General features: G+C 41.8%; 1 long non-coding RNA gene across 1 annotated transcript in view; it reads left to right on the top strand.

Moving 5' to 3' along the window:
• LOC136665451 (uncharacterized) overlaps positions 1–23,125 on the top strand; it is an 82,327-nt gene that overhangs the window by 34,035 nt on the left and 25,167 nt on the right. The window contains exon 2 of the long non-coding RNA XR_010795245.1: positions 15,193–15,254. This is a non-coding gene — a long non-coding RNA (uncharacterized lncRNA). The remainder of the gene's footprint in view (positions 1–15,192; positions 15,255–23,125) is intronic.

Genomic DNA, 23,125 nt, shown 5'->3' with positions numbered 1-23,125 from the left:
AGCACTCTGAACAGACCTAGAGGCCTCTTCTACAGTCACCATGTGCTGGAGCATTGAGTGAGACTCACTTGTAACCAAGTCCCTTGGGCCACGTTTACATTACAGGCCTTGTTGCTCTTATAGACCCTTATACAGTAGGTTGTTCCTAACTCAAAACCTGATTGGCTAAGGAGCCAGCATGGGTTAATGATAGTTACTGTGAAAAACGTAGATTTTTGGCAACAGAACTGTTTTTGTAGGATAACTGTAATTTTCCACTTACTCTCTTTATGCTGCAGCTGACTACTGCTTTTCTTATTCTGAACTGGTCGATGAAAAAGGTCCTCAATCCAGCTTCAAGTCCCCCTCCATGGATTTAACACCTAAACCTCATCTCTGTTCATCAGAAGTATATACTTTCATTTATTTCCAGGAAAAATCCCAGGAATCAATCCCCTAAACTGCTGAAAGTGTCTTTGACGTAGTTAATCAGCCCTCATTCAATTTGCGCGTATCTAGTCCTCGGCCATGTGCTTTCCATTCCAAAACCGTACAGAGGTGCCTCTGTCACGAGCAGAGAAAGAGATGTTCTCATACCGGACCGGGTCAGTTGGGCTTCGTAAACACATCTTCTGATTTTTATAAACCATTTTTTTTCCCCTGAGCTTCACCTCTAAGGCAGAGGAAATGGTGTTGACGACTGAATGAATGCCCCCCTGATTCTATCAAATACACAATTACACAGAAATTTGACTTCATCTTTAAATGATGCAGCAGTTGCGTTCTGGAGCACCTGATCTACCTTAAGTTGTCCAACGGACAAGAAATCAAATTTGCTTTTATGAACATGAAACAATTTCATATAGCCTTTGTGGATACTGACAGCTCCTAAGCTGTTCAGAATTAAGATATAATGACACATGCATAACTGTTGCTATTTTTCAACCAATAATGCAATGTCTATGGTACTGACAGATCTCAAATCTTATAATTAAGTAAAACACTGGATTCGTGCCAGATTTAATAGCCTTAACTGTCACCTGTGTTACTTCCTTACCTGGATGGTTATGCAGAAACATTGGAGTGGGAGCCAGAAATGGAAGCAAACATTTTAGTCAAATAAGAATGGGGGAGTGGTGAGCGCTCAGTAAGATACTGTTTATTTTTAATTGTAACCTGTGAGAACTGGAGCTAGCCTGGAGTTTTGTTTGGCAATGGACCCTGAAGGAGCACTGTCATGTTTTTCATGCCTGTTGACTTGTGTCACCAGTGGCATTCACAGATGAACTCGCAGACTATGTATTGGATTGCTTTTAACCATAGCACATGCCCGCAATTGCGGACATGATTGTTGGAGAGAAGAAATGAGAGCCCAACGTACTGCTTCTTTAAAGTTTTTGGGTTTTATTTCCTTCAGTAGTTTCTGAGGAAGTACTGAACAATCCTAGCTCTGTTCCTAGGCTAAATTCACATGTCATTCTCGAAGGATGGAGTCAGCTAATGTTCTGGTAACAGGGGCTTCCGTATTACAGTTATATCGTGGCCCGGAAGCATGTACGTGGAGGACACTGACATTTTTAATTCATTCGTTTTCAACTCTCATTATTGCAATTAGCCATTTGTCTGACTCAAAGTGACAGGCATAAAGATCTGTGGAGAACACTTAGATTTGCAGAAGTTCAGGGTTTTGACAGTCCTGAGTCTTGTGAAGTTTGTTGAATGCACGTGCCCTTCCGATAATGTAGCATATCCACAGAGAGCACGCAGCATATATGCATCTTTTTATTCTTTCATCACATGCTACTTTGTCTTTGTCTGAAGGTCTTTAGAGTCAGACTGAAGAGGCATGCAACAAGCTAGTGGCATTAATTCAGTATGCAAGGGTATATTACACAATGTGCAAACACTCTGTTCCATATTTTCAAAGAACAAAACGACTTAAATTGTCTCTCCTCATCTTCCAAAGCTAAAATGGATTCTCCCTGGGTGTGACTCTTGATCAAAACCATCCACTCTAGTTTTCCAAAGGAGTGAGCCCATCCAAGCAAATGCCCCTATTAAAATTCCACCCAGTGAGTCAAAAAGTAAACCTATAAAAGCATGGCATCTCACTGCCATCAGCCAAACAGCAGCAGAGTTTCAGGGAAAAAATGTAGAAAAAAAGCTTTGAAAATATTCTGTGGAGCAAACATATTCTAAACTTGCTACAATTTGCCACAAATACATTTCATAATGTCACTGCATTCTTTGAGTTATAGTGCTAAGATGTCACTGTTGCTATGGGCAGGTCTCACACTATTGCTCATGGTACATCAAAGGAATATTATAATGGGCATTTAATATATGGACATGTCCTCAAAAATTGTTCATTGATTGTAATATAGTTTATCAGAAATAGTTCTGAGGCAATATATCGAGATAAGTCTATTGTGACAGTCCTAGTAGCTGATGTTATCATAATAGTGTCCACGTTAACTTTGTTGTAATATATTTTTAAAGCAGTGTAGTGTCTTCTTGCCTGACCCCATAGAAACCAGTGTTTTTCAGAACTTCTAGTGGTTGTAGTTTAAGTGTTGAATAGAGTTGCTTCATAATTCTAAATTCCCACAGAATGACAGCACTTCAGAGGTCGACATTAAAGTCCTCATTAGATATCACTGTTTTAATGTACATTACTATGATTACCATGATTTGAAAAACCTATGTATGTTACAGCATCAACCAAAGTTAGGAACAGTCTCCCAGTGTCTGCAGCAATGCGCAGCATGTAACATGGGTTTGGTTTGGAATCATGGCACAGTGACAGAGCCACGGGGTGGTGCCCAGTTTCATCTCCCCGTCCTGAATTCATCTCCCCTGGTTTCAAGGGTCCTGGGCATCACACTGGAGCTCCTAAAGACTTGTTTGACTTTTTGTAAAGACAAACAAGAAGTCACATTTAAAAAGATAACACATTCCATCCAGAATTACAAACTCATCCCCCGTTCCTCCCCCACAAATGTTGTAGTTATCCGTTCCGCCTTAAATTCTATTGCATTTTCACCAATGTAAATTGTGAAGTTTTTGTCAGATTATTTCTGTCTTAAACAAAGCTTGGTCTTAAACAAAGCTTGGTAACATTTGGATTCAGATTCAGATTGAGATTCGGCTGCCGATATTAAGTTCTACCTTCAATGGTTTATGATTGTATTCAAATGTATTCCCTGTTGTGCTCTAGATGCTATTTAAAATAACATAAACAACAGAGGTTTATAAATTTATGATTACTGATTACCTGTTAAACATGTCCTAATACGTAAGGCCAAGAAACAAAAAAACAAGGCTGCAGAGTTATTGTTCACTTAGTTCTATTTTTGTTCACTTCTTTTAAATGAGTACAGAGTGCTGCTAATTTTATTTTTGTTGTTCAAAAATCATCGTGGTTTTTTTTTTTTCTGTTACTTTTCAGCACATTTTAATGTACTGTGATAATGCTAATAAACTGTGAACATTTTGGCCGCAATAACCGTGATATACAATTTTCATACAGTTTTATGTCTACACCCAACATGCAAATGACTAATGAGAAATAGCAAGCAGAAATTCCTTAATGTGTGAAACAAAGAGATGTTTTGATAGTGCACCAATGCTGCATAACCATTTACCCTTTACTGTAAACTCAGAGGCCAGGCCCACGTCCAGTATGTAAAAACTTTGAGCGCGAGGGCTGACCTTGGATCAGCTTGTACTTGTCTGTGTATTTGTGACTTTGCATATATTAGGATATGAAACTGATCTGTGATCAGCATTTGCTCCTCTCAGGATTTCAGGATCCCTGTGCAAACAGCAAGTCACCTCTCTGGAAGTTTTTCAAGAGGAACTTTGTTTCCCGGTGCTGTGTCTCTCGTTTCCAGGTGGTGGGCTGCCCTGCAGGTTTTGAGGCTGTGACGGACAGGAGGAATGCTGCTCTATTTTGTTTTGTTTTCTCTAAGCCCGTCTATTCTTCAGGTGCTCTTAAGCAAACAGGAGAGCACTATGTCCTGTTTTTACTGTTTCACCACGTCACTGTTCAAACTCGAGAAGAGCAAATATCGCAACGATCCCTCGGTGCTTCAGCCCGTAGGCAGGAGGGGAAAGGTATTTTAAAGCTCTGCAACTGGAGCAAAACATTCTTGTCATAAAAGAATTATTAGGATGTGATTAGGGGACACATGAAGTGGTGAATTTTTTTTTTTATTATTATTTATTTTATTTTTTTTTGCCTTTAGTTCTGTGGGTAATTCTCTACAAAAAGGGACCTGATCTTTGTTCTCGTAAAACCCCCAAATTTTGTGTTACACTGTTTACTATTCTGCACTGAATGATCACTGGATTAGGAACACCTACCTTGTATCTACACTCATCGTCCATTGTATCAGCTCCATTGACCAGGTCTACAATTACTGATCCACCTGTTTCTCTGCATTCTTTCTTACCCCTGCATTCTTTCTTATATAATGCAAAGAAACAGATCAACCACAGTCTGCTGGAATTTAAGAAGTACAACGTGCGACTGTGTGGTCAGTGAAACTGAGATAAAATGAGATAATTTAGATGTTTTTTTCAATCACTGTTCAGCACTGACTCTAATCCACAGATGGTACATTTGCAATTATATATCACTTAGGAAAAGTGATGTGATTCAGTTAGAAATGCACCAGAGTGCTATTTATTTAGTTTACTTATATGTTTAAAAGGCCAGAAGGAACAAATTAAGTGAAGAGGAAAAAAAAGAATATAGAGCCTTTAACACTTTTTAGGAACATGTTGCGCCACATAACTCAAAGCAGATCTTCCATTGTGGAGAAAGGGGTCACGGACTGAAGAACATTCGGTGCCAACAATCAGATTTGCTCCATGAATTTCCACTGAGAAAATAAGTTGGGATGTCCACACGAAAAAAACTAAAGACAGCTGATGGAATCAAGACCAAGCTGTGGCTAATGGCTTCATGGAGGTGCTGAGGTGTTTAGAAGCTGTTTGCCAGTTGTGTTCATTTCCAAACCTGAGTACAGCTGAGTGTTTATACTTTTTAGAATCTTGACATTAGCAACTCTTGAAATTGCCCAAAATGGTGTTATTAATTACCAAAAAAAAAAAAAGCATTGCTAGCGAAGGCACTGTGTTCTACGTAACGCCTGAAAAGTTTGCTGCATAAAGTCGAATGATTTTAATTCACATGAAGAGGATAGATAGAGCACAATAGCGCTGTCAATATGAAAGGGGATGCTTACGATAGTGAAACACAGCTCTCTCTGTTGTTGTTTTTTAAATATTAATTGAATAAGTTGGAGTGGTGTTTGAGATCAGGAACTTTACTGTAATTCAATCAGGAAATGTATTATAATCAGCCCCTGACCACAGCAATGGTCTTCTGGTTGGATGCAATCAGATCCTCACAGGAGTGTTCCATCATCTAATATATAATATATTCTAACTATTCTTTGGTTTCGGAAGAATGCCAAAGTTAAGCACAACCACAGTGATCAGGGCCCTTTTAGAGTCGGACATTGGGATGGAAATGGAAAGGCACGTTAATATTCCGTTCAGGTCGGGCCTCCAGCTCCAGCTCGGATGCCTGCCTGCTTGATTATGTGTTATTTTAATGTGTTAGCAGCACGGGCCTGGAAAATCTGCTGTTATATTTAAGAGAAAAGCCGGAGGCTCATAAAAATACTTTTTAATTCCTAAAGTACTCCCAGCAAATAACAGCTGAACACCATGTCCAACACTGTGGAAACTTTTGTACACAAGACCTTAGCTGAAAACGGAGCCAGTTGGTCCTGTTGCAGTGCAGCTGTCTACGTTTGCACTCGGTATTGCGTCCATTTAATGGGCAAGGCAGTGTTTCAGAAAGTGTTCAGCCCAGGAAAAAAAAGAGAATGCAATCCCCTCCCTGTTCTCCCTTGTATTATTTACTATTGTAGCTTTCCTCCTGGTCTGTGTCTCTCTCAGATACCACTGGCATTCTGCAGCCGCTCGGGGGTGGGGGGTGGGATTTTGTCACACCATTTTTGGCCTCTTTGCTCAGTTAGCAGCTGCCTTTTTTGTTTTTTAGGTCACCAGCTTTATCTCCAACTCTCTAACTGTCAGCTTGCTTGGTCGTGTTTAATCTCTGCTGCCTCCTGTAAACTTCCCCTAATTACCCCTAGGTGCTCAGACAAATAGTTTATTATTGTGATTTATCATTACCAGGAATTTACCGGTCTACTGTGTCACTCTGTAGAGGGCTGGATGGTTCTGTAATTACACCCAGCACTCGTTAGAGCTTGTAAAGTTAGTCCTTGCGGTGAAAGTGTGAAGGAATGAGGCCCGAAGGAAAGAAGAAACATGGGTGTCCTCCTGTTTGACTGTCAGGATTGCATCATTATAGCTGTACGAGAATTGCTGGAGGGGAGACGGTTTGTTTCTAGACGTTTCCAGTAGGGTTCGGTTCGTGTTGTTCACTGAACGCTGCCCACAGGATGCTGTTGGCTGGATATTTTTGTTTGGCGCACAAGTCGCAGTCCAGCAGGTAGTGGATGGGTAGTCTTGACTCTCAGAAAACATCGATCTATTTTTGCATTAACGTGACTCAAACGTGACTCATTTTCAGGGCTGTGTGAACACATGGCTATGGTCACATCACAAACTTCATTCATTCACTACACCCTGGAGGGGGCACCAGTCCTTCACAGGGCAACACAGACACACACATTCACTCACAACCTATGGACACTTTTGAGTCGCCAATCCACCTACCAACGTGTGTTTTTGGTCTGTGGGAGTAAACCAGAGCACCCGGAGGAAACCCACGCAGACACAGGGAGAATACACCAACTCCTCACAGACAGTCACCCGGAGCGGGAATCGAACCCACAACCTCCAACCCCTGGAGCTGTGTGACTGCGACACTAACCTGCTGCACCACCGTGCCGCCCCTTCGTTTTGATCAGCTGAATTCCAAATGTCTCCCTAAACCCTGTGTAGTGCACACTCTAGGTCATAAAACAGGGATTCTGATGATTAGTGCCCTGTCTGGGTGTAGAAGTATTGGTTTTATAATCTGTGAAGTGCCCTATCTAGGGAATGTGGTGCTATTTGGGATGCCTCCATTGCTGTTTTGCTGCACTGCTGGTGCAGGCTGAGACGACAGCACTAAGCACATGCGTACAGACAAAAAGACACATGAAATCCTGTGTGGCCATTCGCATTCATGTCGCAAGCCCACAAATCGGATACAAATCTGATATACGGTCACACTCTCTGCGTAGTGCCCTTCACAGATTATACAACTACATCTAGACAAGGCACTCGTTCGATTGGAAGGTGTAAAGTTTATAGCTGATTATAAAGGCTTTCACAGGTGCAGGGATCCTTCATTTATGACCTAAATACTGTATAAAGGAGACATCATCCAGTCTCTTAGTACAGCAGTAAAATCAGTCCAGCTGGCTTCTTTTTGCCTTCCCGTTCTAATGTACAGATTGCTGTCCTCTCGAGGAAACTGCGATACACACATGCGCTGATGGGTATTTTTGCAGTTTTAATACAATACAGTTTAATACAGTGTTTGTTGTTGATTAAGGATGCGTTGTGAATAAATATATCAATGTGTGAATGCATGCCGTTTCAGAGACTCTTAAATGTATGAATCTGAACTGTCAAGACACAAGCCACATCCGATCTGAGCAAAGAACTGATGAATGAGGCGTGTGATGTGAACGTAGCCCCTCCACTGTTAATGAGTGCATGATGTATAGCCCAGTAATGGAGGTTTGTATTTTCTAGCCGACTCAGGGCATGGAGCAGATGCTCTTCAATGGAGATCATACAAGCTGAGTGTCTGTATCCACAGTGAATGTACTTTAAAGTTCCTGAAGTCACCCATAGATTGTATTTACTTCATACTTATTGTTCTAAGCTTCTCCAGCAGTTAGAGGATAATTGTAAAACCTGGTGTAATTTATATCTGACACACCAACCAGACATGTCTCGTCTTGACATCTGCACAGGATTTCGTAATAGGGTGTTTTCGGGAAGACGATTTGCTCCTCGACAAGATAAACTCGACTGCATCAAACCTTTGGTGCAGGGATTCAACTAAAACCGAGGTTAATCTGTATCTTGGTATCCGGTAACACTATCAACACACCTGCATATGCCGTTCTCTCCCGAGTGACCCATGCTGCCCTGTGGCACTGTTCCAATACAGATAAACCGCCCTCATGAGATGCAGCCTGGAGCTGAGGGGGAGGGCAGTCGGGTGGTAATTCAGTGCTTGAGAACAGCAGCTCAACAACAAACCCAAGTTTGGAGTGGAGCTGCAACTGTAGCCCAAAGCACCACGAGGCCCTGTTTACACTTGCCGTTAACACCCAATCACCATGATCTGATCGTTAAATAAATACAATCAAGACAATGAACGTGTAAACCTGCCCTTTCAAGTATAGCGTTTTGCATCCAGAATTCCAATCAGATCCCACATCCCTGCCCGATATTTCCATTCTCAAATGAGGCTGCGTATTGTGGCTCTGGAGCAAAGTGTACAGTTTTAAAGCACAAGAGGGAGGAGAAATACATGAATAGGTAAAGCACAGAAAGAGGCTGTGAACTGTTTACACACACTTAGCCTTTTATCAGTGAAACATAACCATATATTATACCAAAATATATTATGATGTATGTCAGTATGTCCCAAACTACCTCCCTCTCGACACATTCAGTTTAAACTCCTCCTGCACAACTCCTGTGCCGCTACTGTCCCCCCTGTACACTTAGGTCCTCTGACACTGGTCTTCTTTTCATCCCCAAGCTCAGACTGATCAATGCAGGGGCAGATCTTTCATGGCCCCAACCCTAGAGAGCACCACAGTCTCTCCATCTCTGCTTTTCTCTCGCTCTCAACTGAAAACCGTCAGCTCCCTCCTGTAAACAACTTAACGCTTCTTCCCTCCTCTCCCTCTGTGTTGATGTAAAGTGACGTTGTGTGAAAAAGGTGCTAAATAAAAATTAAACGTATAGTAGTAATAATAATAATAATAACAATTAATTATTCTTATATAGGTCCACATTTTGTAAGCCCCATTCACGATCATGATCATGTTCTTACAAGAAACAAACCACACCAGAGTTCATTTGGGACTTGAGGGAGAACACTTCCACTAGAGGGCCTCGGTACTCATCGGTATCGCCGCATCTGAGTGCGACAACTTGTTTCACACTTCTCCCCGAACGAACATGGACCAGTTGTGAAACCGCTCTAATACTCCAGCGGCACTGCTGTGTCTGATCCAGTCGTGCCAGCTCAACACAAAGTCTCGCTGATAGACAGTAACAGACAGCTGTGGTAGAACTGCAGAGTGCTCCTGTGTGGTCAGTGGCAGCTGAAGGAATGAACAGTGAGTGTAGAAACAAGGAGGCCATTTTAATATTATGGCTGATGGGTATATTATATTATTATAACATGATAATAGTGTGTAATCATACGTGATTAAAATGCTTTTGGGTTTATAAAATAGTTTAGAATTAGAACAGATGATGGTCTTGGGTGTAGCCACGTCTCTCAGCTGGAGGCCACCAGTTTGACCCGTGATGAAGGGGCAAAGAGTGGTCCTTGCTGTAGAGGGTGCTGTTACATAGGAATCTCTCTCTGTGTTGCTTCCTCTCTTTCTTACTGTCACTCCATTTCTCTCTCTTTCTCTCTCTATTTTGTATTATGTTCAGTAACTAAAAGCATCATTAAGCCCCCTTTCGCACACACACACTCACACACACACACTGTATCCCAGAACTTTTTCAGCCTTAAGCCAAAGGACTGTGAACACAAATGTTCAAAATATTTCTACAGGTCATTTCCCTGTGTGAATAGAGCCAGTGACGGTGGGGAGAATCCTCTCGTCACATGACGGAGTCACGCAGAACAGTCATTCTCTGGATTTTCTGAATATCGTGTGTGAAAACAGGTGTAAACTCCATATGTTTGTGTAAAGCTTCAGGGCTTTACCCCCCACCCACTGAAAATTGACTTCCACATTTTTTCACCGAACATTAGCTGAAGCTCCAAAGCCCTACAGATGTTATTTGGGACAGACCTAAAAGCTCATGATGGATCTGGAAGTGTCTGAGCTTCACGAGAAGAGATTATGATCTTTTTTGTCTCTGTTGTTGCATGTTTAATATCCCAAATGTCCTTCAGTTTAAGAGTTTCCCAGATGCACAATCATTGCTCCTGAATTGAAAAGTAATTTCACTTCCAGACTTCGTTCAGTGTGGGGTCAGAATGTGGACATCTTTATTAGTGATATTTAAATAAGTGATGTATCTGACGCTGTGAGGAGTGTGGTGTGTTCTCCCTGTGTCTGCGTGGGTTTCCTCCAGGTGCTCCGGTTTCCTTCCACAGTCCAAAAACACACGTTGGTAGGTGGATTGGCGACTCAAAAGTGTCCGTAGGTGTGAGTGTGTGAGTGAATGTGTGAGTGTGTGTTGCCCTGTGAAGGACTGGCGCCCCCTCCAGGGTGTATTCCCGCCTTGCGCGCAACGATTCCAGGTAGGCTCTGGACCCACCGCGACCCTGAACTGGATAAGGGTTACAGATAATGAATGAATGAATGAATGTATCTGACGGCTGTTGGAGTGTAGATTTTGCACTTTTTCCTTGTAATTTTCGCTGAATAAAAATGAAGCAGACACATTTAAAGTGACATTTGTCTGTCATTGCTGGAACACATCACTGTATTATGAGGAGCGATGAGAGGGAGGGTGGGCTCAGCAGTAACTGCTTTTAATGTATAGGTCGAAACTTGAAGCGTGTGTGTGTTTACAGTGTGTATATGATGTGTGGTATGGTGCTAGGGGGCTTCTGTCAGCTATAAAGCCTGGCATCCCTCAACCTCCACTCCTACACACATAGACAAAGACAGACAGACACACACACACAGAAAAGATTGACAAGCCATCGCTCAGAGCACTGGAATGCTTGGTCTCTGTGGTTACACCCCACCCCCAAAAGCCATTTCCTGACATCACCTGTGTTTATCAGTCTGTTTTAGTTACGTTAGCAAACAGGAGCAAGAGCTCTCAGGCTCAGGATTTCAAATGTGGGTGTCCTTACCTCACACACAGGTGTCTCAGATACACACACACACACATACACATACACACACACACACCACACCCACGCCTGCAGCTTTTTTTGATCTTATCAAGTTTAATTTATCACTTTTATTTTGTAATAAATAAGGAAGATGAGGTTGATTTTCATGGTTAATATGTGGTAATGACTCCATTTGAAGCTGTAGGCCTTTGCTGTGGCTCTGTGTGTTTTAGGTCCAGTGTTAGTAGTAGCACTCAGATCTAGTCTCTGGCCTCAAACAGGTCTTGAGACAGTAATTGATGTTCTTTGTCTTCTCTTGGTCTTAATGTAACGTGGACTCTGATATTGCTCTTGAGCTCAGCTGAGTGCTGCACTGTTGATGGAGGTCTTTGGAACAATCAGAACTGAAGACTTTAACATTAACGGTAATGTGCTCCTGCTCCCCAGTTCCTGTTACTCAGACTCTGCTCTAATGCAACACTAAGTAGGTCAATTGTTTACTAATGTTATCTTGCAAAACTGATACCAACTGGGACTTTGTGGAAACATGTCACACATACCACAGCTCCGGGGCCCTGAGATTCTGAGTTTGATCCTCACCTCAGGTCACTGTCTGTGAGGAGTGTGGTGTGTTCTCCCTGTGTCCGCGTGGGTTTCCTCCGGGTGACTGTCTGTGAGGAGTGTGGTGTGTTCTCCCTGTGTCCGCGTGGGTTTCCTCCGGGTGACTGTCTGTGAGGAGTGTGGTGTGTTCTCCATGTGTCTGTGTGGGTTTCCTCCGGGTGACTGTCTGTGAGGAGTGTGGTGTGTTCTCCCTGTGTCCGCGTGGGTTTCCTCCGGGTGACTGTCTGTGAGGAGTGTGGTGTGTTCTCCCTGTTTCCGCGTGGGTTTCCTCCGGGTGACTGTCTGTGAGGAGTGTGGTGTGTTCTCCCTGTGTCCGCGTGGGTTTCCTCTGGGTGACTGTCTGTGAGGAGTGTGGTGTGTTCTCCCTGTGTCTGCGTGGGTTTCCTTCGGGTGCTCCAGTTTCCTCCCACAGTCCAAAAACACACGTTGGTAGGTGGATTGGTGACTCAAAAGTGTCCGTCGGTGTGAGTGTGTGAGTGAATGTGTGTGTGTCTGTGTTGCCCTGTGAAGGACTGGCGCCCCCTCCAGGGTGTATTCCCACCTTGCGCCCAATGATTCCAGGTAGGCTCTGGACCCACCGCGACCCTGAACTGGGTTACAGATAATGAATGAATGAATGAATAATTGTCAGGGAAGAATTCTCTCATCATATATTCATCATATATTGTTGAATACATTACTTATGTTTATGGCTGAAGTATATGCCCAATTTTGAAAATGGCTCATTTATGACAAATGTAAGTCGAATATTAGGGAAATCCATGTATTATTCTATGTGTCATACATCTGAAATCTCCATACTGCGTCTATACTACATCCCCATATTTCTCTTTGGGAGTGAACAGCAATGTTGATGGACAACACACTTTATTATAGATTGTGAGTTTGATTAAATGAGTAATTAAGTTTTTAAAAAGGGAAAAAAACTCAATATCACGAGTGGGAAAAATACATTGGTGTTGTTCGTGGGGGTCTATTTTGTCATGTACTTTTATAATTTAAAATGTGCTTAATCACAAGTAAATCACCTGCTGCAGTACTGTGCGAAAGTAAGAGACCACCCTTCACTTGTTTACTTTCCAGTCTTAACAGTCTATACCTCCTCCGAACAGTAACATTACTTCTGCGCTGGTTGCTTTCCTTCACGGATAACGATCCAGATGTCCGGCTCTGTGTATTTTCATGCTCTTTGCGGCAGCATTAGGGGAAAACTGGCACCAATCTGCTGGGACTCAAGTTTCCTAATGAAATGACTCAGTGCTGGATGTGTTTCCTCCAACTCTCGCTGGAGGTCCGATTACAATATTGTTTTATGAGGTTAGCATTTCGTCAGTAGTGACGCGGACCCTACCACTGAGGTCATAAGCATGGGGGGAGTGGGCGGGGGGGGGGGTGTTCTTTTAGGTATTCCCAGTGCCAGTGTCTGAGTTCAGGGATTTATTTTTAGGAGAGCGGTCTTAAAATAGCAGCCTGGCTCCCCTGCTGATCTACGTGAGCAGCACCACTCCTTACATCTGCTGCTCTTGCAGCTCCAAACAGCGTCCAGTTCCAGAGCGATTCACTTTCTGAAATAAATGGGTGTGAGCTGGTTGTTTGTTTATTACAACTCCTCTTATGTTGATGGAGGACCGAGCATTATGATGTACTTTCGGCATAGATTCTGGATTGTCTACCGATTATGTGGATTGTTGTTTGGGCGAGTTTTCTTACAAAATGCCAGAGAGTAATAATGAGATTAAGTGTACAGTAATAAGACATGCCAATCATTGTAAGGGTGCTACTTCACTGGAAAAAGCATTGTATTATTGATGTGAAGAACTGAATAGCACCTCTCGTGGAACATGTTGCTAAACTTGTGTGATTCAATGAATGAGTGAGTGAATTAAAAGTCAGTTCCGTCAGGTGTTTTGAATCTAAATCTAAGCTAAAATGAACTTGATTTCTTTTCTAACAGGAAATCCATGGGGTTGGCAATAGCTGTATGAGTAGTTTGAGCTGCGTCCCAAACAGCATCTTACTTCATACATAGTGTGCCATATAAATTATACTGCACCCAGACACTAATTAGATACTAATCTGACAGGGAAACATGAACCTTAAAGCTGACAAAAACTTATTTTTTACATACAATGCGCTACGTGAGTGCAGAAACCATTATGTTTTGATCAACACTGTACCATGTAGAGAGACATTTTGGGAAACATTAAAGGATCTGTTACATTCTCAAGAGTGCAGGGATCATGTTATTTACTGTTTATTGTAACAGGGGAAAAAAGAATCAGACTGAAAATATGTGGCTTGTGTTGCTGAAGTTGTATGTGGCCTGTGTATGAATAACCCACTTAGATTCAGTCACAAGAGCAGAGAAATACATTGTGGTCAAATGTGGTAACAGTTTTCCATGACATCCTATGATGAAAATGCTAATATGGCTAACAAACTATAACTGTCTTTTAATCTTTATGCATTACTGTGGGACCCTTTACCTCGAGGCAAACAGGTGATGGGCTTCTGTGCTTCTGAGTGTTGCGAGACTCTCTCCAGTGCCATGGAGAGGAGCTGTGCTTTGAAAACAGAGAATTGGCCCCAATATGACCAAAGACACCCAGACCAAAAGAAAATCATGTTCATTATTTTCTGTGTTCCAACTATCAAACATCAGGAATGTTGCAATATCATATTGTGTGGATGACAATAGAGCATTAACACAGAAGCATTAAAATTTCATCCCTATACAAACAAACAATGAATAAATAAACAAACAAACTTGATTGAACTATTTGTAGTTCTTTTGAACAGTGCTTGCAGCTTATAAACTATGCCATAGTGAGTGAGCGGAACCGTGTTGCACAGAGCCAGTGGCTAGGCACCAAGCCCTACCCCCTGGGTCAAGGTGCCAGCCTCCTCCCTGGCAGGGCACCAATGTTGGTTAGGAATTTGCGAGTTCCTTCTGCTCATACTCCTGGAGCTTTTGCCACACAAAAATTGCAAAATGTCTTTCGTGATGTTATAATTTTGCTGGATCACATACCCCTACCTGTTATAATGATGCAAACTAAGCACAGATTTCATTGCAGGGTCAAGAGTATTTTTTTCAAAGCCACAGAAATAAGACATGCATTTGTGTTCCACTGTTCATTGCAGTATAGCGCGGAATATCTGGACTCTCACCATGGGACCTAGGAGGCGCAGTTCAATTGCACGTGTTATTTATGGTTGATGTTTCCGAGGCTAATTAAAGATCCTTCACCTACAGCTGAACTTGGACTTAGAGATTTAAGCCCCTCTAACCTGAGCTTGTTTTACTCCATGTAGCGAATCCCCCAGGTGTCCTGCAATAGTTAGTCAATATGATATACACACTGGCGTAACCTGATACAGCAAATGTGTTTTAGATTGGCCTTACTGTATATTACTGTATCAAATAAGCGATGCTGTATTTCTCTCTCTCTTTCTCACACTCACTCACAATGTCTCTCTCTCTTTCTCTTCTCTTGCAGCTGTGGAAGCCTAATTCCGGGAAGGCAGACACACTTCACTTGCTTTGTGGCGGATTCTTGTGGTGAGCACATATATGTTTCCAGAGGCTTTTCAAAAAGCACTTGCGGTGTTCCAACATCTGAGCTGCACCTCGTAAACCTCAGTCTTAAAGGAACACTGAGCCCAGCATAAGCTAATGTTGCTTATAATGGCTTTAAGCTAGCAAGGGTCAGCTAGCATTACATAAATGTGATTCATGCTAGCTTGATCCCCATTAGCCGCATTAGCACTTTCAGTTGAGGTAGACAATATTGACAAAGTAGTCCTTCTGAAATTAAGGATCTCAAAGGAATTAACACACGTAGAAGGCTTTATTCTACTGGAAATGTGGAACATTGCTGTCAGTATTTGATGACCTTCAAGTATGAGAGCGTTCTGAAGTAAAGTACTGATGTTTGATTATTATTTCGAAATTGAAAATACCATCCCAAAAGTATTGGATGGAGCTTTGTCACTCCTGAGAATGCAGTTGTTATGCACCAAAACCAGATGCATTGGTGTCTATATCCCTTTATCCATACAGAAAAGATAACTATTCAGTTATACTGGGCTTATACTGACAATGATTTATAAAAGTCTAAATATGTTTGGAGTATGTCTATTAATCTTTTGATAGAAATACACTTTAACATATTTATAAATATATATAATGAAGTTTTCTTGTCGTTTGGGGTGGAATAGCTTCGACAAAATAGTACAGGGGTGGAACTGGACTCTAAATGGCATATAAACTACAATATATGATACCGTTTTGCTGTTTTTATTGATAACATGCCTCCAGGGTTTGAGCAATATTATTTCACATCTAAAACATAAAGAAACTACTAAAAGACCTACTAAAACCTATGTTTCCATTTGTACGGTGAGGACGCTTTGCTTCATCATAATTTGTAGGTATAAATGTTAAATATTGAGCCCCCCCATCCACTGGAGGTGCTGTTTCACTGCATACAATCAAAGTCTCTGCTATGAATACAGCAGAGTTTTATGTTAAGGACAAACATGAAAACATTACTTTTCTAAATTTGTGGACTCTGCAGGTAAAACAGCAAGTCAAGTTTAGAGTTAGGGTTAGTTTTAGGGTTAGGTTTAGGTTCATGGTTAGGGCTAGGCAAAGTTTTAAGGCAGCTTTATCCCTCAGGTTGCCAGATATAAATCATACAAAATATATGAATAGTGGGACATTTTAACCATGACACCAGGTTAGGTTTGAGAGCATTCAAACAGGCTTAATTCATAATATTATTCATTACAATCTAAATAGTACACATACTCGTATTAATACACATTAATAGTACACATAAGTACACTATTATTCATTCATTCATTCATTCATTATCTGTAACCGCTTATCCAGTTCAGGGTCGCGGTGGGTCCAGGGCCTACCTGGAATCATTGGGTGGGAATACACCCTGAAGGGGGCGACAGGGCAACACATACACACACGTACACATGCACTCACACAGTCACGAGTTGCCAATCCACCTACCAACATGTGTTTTTGGACCTTGGGAGGAAACCGGAGCACCCGGAGGAAAACCACGCAGACTCAGGGAGAACACACCAACTCCTCACAGACAGTCACCCGGAGCGGGAATCAAACCTACCTGCTGTGCCACCGTGCCGCCCCAAATACACTATTAGTATGTTGATATTAGTATCCATACTACATACAGTGTACCTTGGGAAATATACTTAAACTTTACTTACGCTCAATAAAATGAACGTTAAGTGTGCTTTAACATGGCTTGTTTGTTCTGGACTTTAGAACTTTTCAGTTTGGTCCAAACCAAAATTGCATGTGTGAAATGTGCCTCTGAACACGTTTGGACTAAAGGACCAAAATGTCTGCATCAAACTGGACCAATGCCAAGTTTGTGCTCAGAGAGACACTTTGTGAATTGTTATGACTTCAGGACCAATTACAGGAAGTTGAGTCAGTATAAATGACAGAGAGGGACCAGGTGATTTACTCACTGCCCCACTCCAAAAAGTACAGAACACGTGTAAAAAACAACTTTAACTGAACTGTAAACTTTTCTCCGTGGTTCTGTGTGTATTAACATTTACACATGAGACTCTGTGTAGTCTCCCACTGCGATTGTCCTGGGTTTTTTGACGTGTTCCTGTGAATGTAAAATAAATGCTAAAATTCGAACAACTGATTTTTCCACTGCATTACTTCCGCCCTATCCCAAACCACACACTAGCGCACTGCACAGGGTACAAAAAATACTGCATTATTATTAGAAGGGCACTCAGAAGTGTAGAAGGTTAAATGTAGGTGGATGTGATTTGGGGAAACAGTGTTTATCAGCTAGCACAAGTTTAACCATTGAAGGTGGAACAGAGAATGTAAATAAGTAGGATTGCATATGTGATGTATGTGTTTGATCTGAACTACAAATAAGTAGTCATTGTAACTAGTCATAATGCATGTTGGTTCAGACACACACCACTCTACAAACCAATCAATGTCACGTACGGGGAGATTCCGTCGGTTTATGTAATGACGACAGGAAGTAGGAAGGTCCATTAGACCTTTGCCAAACTGCAGTGTGAAACCTAAACTTATGTCTACAATGTAACAAAAAACAAACCTTGGTTCAGACCTTGGTCTTATGCCCTAAATGTATGTGTGTGTTCATTTAGTAATTTATTTAACCATAGACAACAATTACCATTGGGGATAGTGACCTTAGGCTCATGTGCAGCTGATACACAGCATCTGATTCTATTGGACAATCCTGATTTATTTGTGTGAGCAACGCTTCACTTAAAGTAGCACTAAAGACTATTTGGAAAGAGTGTTTACAGATGTTTGTTAATATTGTACACTTCACTAAGGTTAGCCATGCCGTGTCACACACAGTGTCTCCAGTCTTCCCTGGCAAACAGAAGCTAGCTTTTGCTAATACACAACATTGGCATTGTGTTTTGAGAACGTTGTTTTTCCCTGTGTTTGAATAGTGCTGTGATATATTCTTTATGATAAAGTCCAGTTAGACCCAACGTGGCCCACATCCAGAGAGTTAGCAGCAAGCTGGGGTTTAGGTCTATTAAAGACTATTGTATTATTAACGGTTTAGCCCGTCTCACAAATTTAGCCTTTGGTCAAAATCTTTAGCCAAACCCACTGTTTTTACTAAAAAAAAAAATTAACAAATTTGAGAATCGTTAAGCAACAAGTTCACTAGCTTATTGAGACATGAAAGATACGGGTTAAAAGTAAGGGTTAAAACGTTTAATAAAACTGACTGAGCTGTACGTTACATTCAGTATTGTTTTTTAAAGCTGTAAACACAAGGGCTTTGGCCTGTGTTCTGTGATGTGGCAGGGTGTATTTCAGGATTCATTTAATATTGTTCTGTCTCTGCTTCAGTCTAAATGCATAAAAATGTTCAAATGCAGTTTAAATGTTATTTCTTTTAGCCACTGGAAGTAGTAGTACCCTTATTTGGTTTCTTTGTATTTTACAGAAAATAATAGAACATAATAACTGTACATTTTACATTATAATTATATTATAAATATATTATAATTTTACACCGTAAAAGTCCTCATTTGTAGGATATTAGGCATTTTAGGAGAATCACTCTTGTGTCTCCTGAGGCATTACAGAGCAGCCCAAAACTCCAATAAATGTACTATTTTAGAGATAAATGTTATCTTCTAGTGATCTGTTCTACTAATGAAGAACAGGTTTGAAAGCTTTACACACATTTTACACATTTTTAGATCAATTTACCTTGAGTTAACCCCTTACTGCAGTGAACCAACTCACTGTCATTTCTGCTCTTTATTCTACGTGTCTCTCTTTATAACACGTCACTTATGTTGTCCTTTTATATGAAATAAGCTCCCTAACTCACTCAAATTAACAAAAAAAGAAAAAAATCCATGGGTGATGGGTGACATTGCACCACACAGAAAGCTCTGACTGTACTCTGAACTATGACTCTGCTCCGTGTGAACATGCACATGTCATGGCTCCTATATCAGCAGCTTTAAACCTGAAAAATAAAGAAATTAAGCCAGTAGATTTCTAAGTGGTCTGTATAACACGATAGCTACCACCTCCTTTGAACAGTTTTCACCCCAGACTGTCGGAAATGGCCTGTTTTTCCTGATGCACCAGAGCTGAGACATGATTTTATTCACACTTTTTCCCTGAAACCTGAGGCTGTTTTGTCTGATGTCTGAAACCTGACGCTGTGATCTAAGAATGTCCTTAAATGTACTACATACCATATTGGCAGCTTTTTGCATGATCTATGTCTACAGCTTGGAATGTGTTCAAACAGCTTGGCTCAACAGCCACAGCTCTAGAACAACCTTGTTCGGGTTTGGTGTTTGGTATCATATCACACACAAGGGTTAAATGTTCAGATCATGGCATACTGTAGTCTTCATATAATTTATTGTTAAATAAAGTTCCGAGAGCAGAACTTGTGGCGTGAGGATACTTTCATTGGCTGTTTGTAGTAATGATGTCCTACCTGCCTTTTCAGTGTAGTTTGGATTATATTATGGCCGCCCCCATGAGCTCTCTGTGTAGAGCTTAAACTGGTTAATGTAGAGACTACACAACAACTGCTTTGCGGTGGCAAAAATGATGTATTGCTTCTTGGCCTGTGTGTGTGTGTGTGTGTGTGTGTGTGTGTGTGTGTGTGTGTGTGTGTGTGTGCACGCATGTGTTTGTGAAGTGTCACTGGGGTTCTATTCCTCTTCCTTTCCTCCGAAGGCCTTTTGACCAGTGTGTTTGCAGAGTGCCACAGGAGCCGGATGTGCCACTGAATGGTGAACTCAACTCTGGTCAGCCCCAATACACAACCCCAGTCCTCTCCACTGACCCGCTATTGATGCATCGCCATGGCAACAAGTCAAGGGTTCTCGCTCTTTTTTTTTTGTCGTCTTTGTGTTGGCAGCCAAATGGCTACTGCCAAGTCCGTCCCACTTCATCTCCCAGCCCACCACCTTCTCCCTCTCATCTCTCACATGACGTGAAAGTGTTTAAGAGGCTCTGTCACTGAGGATTTTGAGAGGAAAATGTGGGGTGACGCGTTTGGTTGGAAATATAAAGCTGTCACACACTGGTTTGAGGAGTTTCTGCATATTTACATGCAAAGGATTTCATAAACATACAGTGTTTAAAATAAATTCAGTAGAGTTTAGAAACAAAAGGTGTGGATGTGTCTGTTGGAGTTGAAAATTATCTAAAAAAATGGGAAACACTGCCATATGGGAATATGGAAGATTCATTCATTCATTCATTATCTGTAACCCTTATCCAGTTCAGGGTCGCGGTGGGTCCAGAGCCTACCTGGAATCATTGGGCGCAAGGCGGGAATACACCCTGGAGGGGGCACCAGTCTTTCACAGGGCAACACAGACACACACACTAACACTTTCACTCACACACTCACACCTACGGACACTTTTGAGTCGCCAATCCACCTACCAACGTGTGTTTTTGGACTGTGGGAGGAAACCGGAGCACCCGGAGGAAACCCACGCGGACACAGGGAGAACACACCACACTCCTCACAGACAGTCACCCTGAGGAAACCCACGCAGACACAGGGAGAACACACCACACTCCTCACAGACAGTCACCTGAAGCGGTAATTGAACCCACAACCTCCAGGCCCCTGGAGCTGTGTGACTGCGACACTAACCTGCTGCACCACCGTGCCGCCCGGAATATGGAAGATGCCCCAGAAAAAGAATGGAGCTGAATGAAGTCTTATGCAACACCTAGTAGTACACTTTGCCTCTCACTCTCTCTCCCCCTTGAGCCCTATTCAGACAGGATTAGTTTCACCTGTGGATGTTGGGTAAAGTAATTATCACCGGAGTATCTCAGTGGTTTTAATCCCGTCAGAATGGACCATTTCCGTCATGTTTCCGGAGTGTGCTCTCGTTTCACTAAAGATCCCTGAGCCTTTTACCTACTGTAAAACGAGTAGTAAAAATTACCCCTGATTATACTAATCCTGTCCAAATCGACATGTGGGGGATTATTGCATCATACGCCTGGGAAAAGGAGTTGTTATTTTTTTTAAAACCTTTTTAGAAACCGAGACTCACCAGGGACATATCCTCCTCTGATCAAACAAATGATTAACAATACAGTTTCATTTTAAAACTGCAGGTAGAAGCAAACTTGGAGGATCTCTCTTTCAGTGTACGATGTGATTCACTCTGCTTCTCTTGAGAATTTCATTCAAATTATGGTTCGTTTCTCATTAAGGTCAAATATGTAACAAACATATTCTTGAGAAAGGTATTTGATTGCAGAGGATAATCCACATGACTTCAGGTCTTGAAGCTTGGAGTGATGTCTGCTCCGATCTCAACCACCGTAGAGCGGCTACTTTGAGGGTTTGATGGTGTATTTCTTGAACTTCATCCAGGGATTAGACACTGTATTAGTTTGCCATTGACTGAACGGTATTAATGCAGAGCTGAGAACAGACTGCTGGTGGTTTTCATGGGTGTGTTTTTCTTTTCTTTCTTTCTGTGCTTTCCATCAGGGCAGGTGAGTGTTTGTCAAGTTGTCAGTCGGTTGGTAGGTGAGTACGTTCACTGAGAATGCACTTTGGAGGATTTGTCATCTTTACCTATTGTTTCACTCATCCCCCTCAGAGCCCTGGCTATTGAAGGGTGTGTGTGATCTGTGTGTGGGTAGTAGTACTACGAATAAATACACTGAACGATCACTGGATTAGGAACTTCTACCTCGTTTCTGCCCTCACTGTCTATTCTCTCAGCTCCACTGACCACACTGTAGTCCATCTGTCCCTCTGCATACTTTCTTACCTCTATATTGTATATTTTACAAAGCATATTACATTTGCAATGTACATTAATAAACCTAGGATATTTAGGTTACAGCTTACAGCTTAACCTTGCATTTCCGTTTTTTGAAACCAGTTGAATGTACTTGCTGTGTCCACTGTGTCAGAATGGTAATAAATACCTTTAAATAAATTGAAAGTTTTTTTCCATTTTGCATGTAAACATGAATGTGTGTGTGCGCGTGTTCATTGCCACTGTGTGCCACGAGCTGGGTGGTCCTCATGGCTGGCTGGTCAGTAATCCCCTGGCTCATAAATCAGTGTGTCCAGCGTGTGACCACCACTACAAGACCTGGGAGGCCTGAGGCCAGACCTCCCGTCATCACCCCTGAGCTCACCCTCAGTGTGGTACAGTATTTGCTCTAAAAGGCTAAATCATTTTTTTCATTTCTTCAGAAATGAAGGTGTTAATGTGAAGTTTGTTTCGTTTTCTGCAGCATCTTCTCTTTTACGAGGTTACGGTATAATCAAACATTGCTGTGAAATTTGATGCCATTCAGCCAGAAGAATATTAGTGAGGTCAAGGGTGATTGGGCCTGGATCACAAGCACTACTCCAGAGGTTCTCAGTGCTCCATCACTGCTGTAAACAGAGCTGTTTGCCCAGCACTGGTGGACTTGATACCCCTCCAGCTGAAGTTCAACATTAGACCATGCTGGTATTAGGCTCATGTGAGCTCATGTACCCTCTTTCTTGTCCTTCCTATAGATCAGGAGTGTATTTTGGCCTGAGAACTCATTTTAATAATGACATGTTCTTAATGACATTGGTAGCTAAATGTAATAAATAAAATAATTCACATCATCGTGATCTGCCTGGAGCTGTGGATGGCTGCTGTGTACTGGACAGTGACATCCTTTTTTGTTTCATTTCAGTGACAGACTATTTCTTTTCATTTTATTCTCAGTTGGGCTTCAAGGCAATGATCATTGAGTGTAGACTGATATTTGGACTTCATTATTATTAAGTGGGAAAAGGCAGATTATGGTGGTTGATATATCCTCCCAGAAACAGTGGCTTTAAACAATATTAT

This window comes from Hoplias malabaricus, chromosome 13 (genome assembly GCF_029633855.1).
Source record: "Hoplias malabaricus isolate fHopMal1 chromosome 13, fHopMal1.hap1, whole genome shotgun sequence".
NCBI classification, from domain to species: Eukaryota; Metazoa; Chordata; class Actinopteri; order Characiformes; family Erythrinidae; genus Hoplias; species Hoplias malabaricus.
The sequence above is the reverse complement of the archived record's forward strand: the minus strand, read 5'-3'. Positions and strand labels throughout refer to the sequence as shown.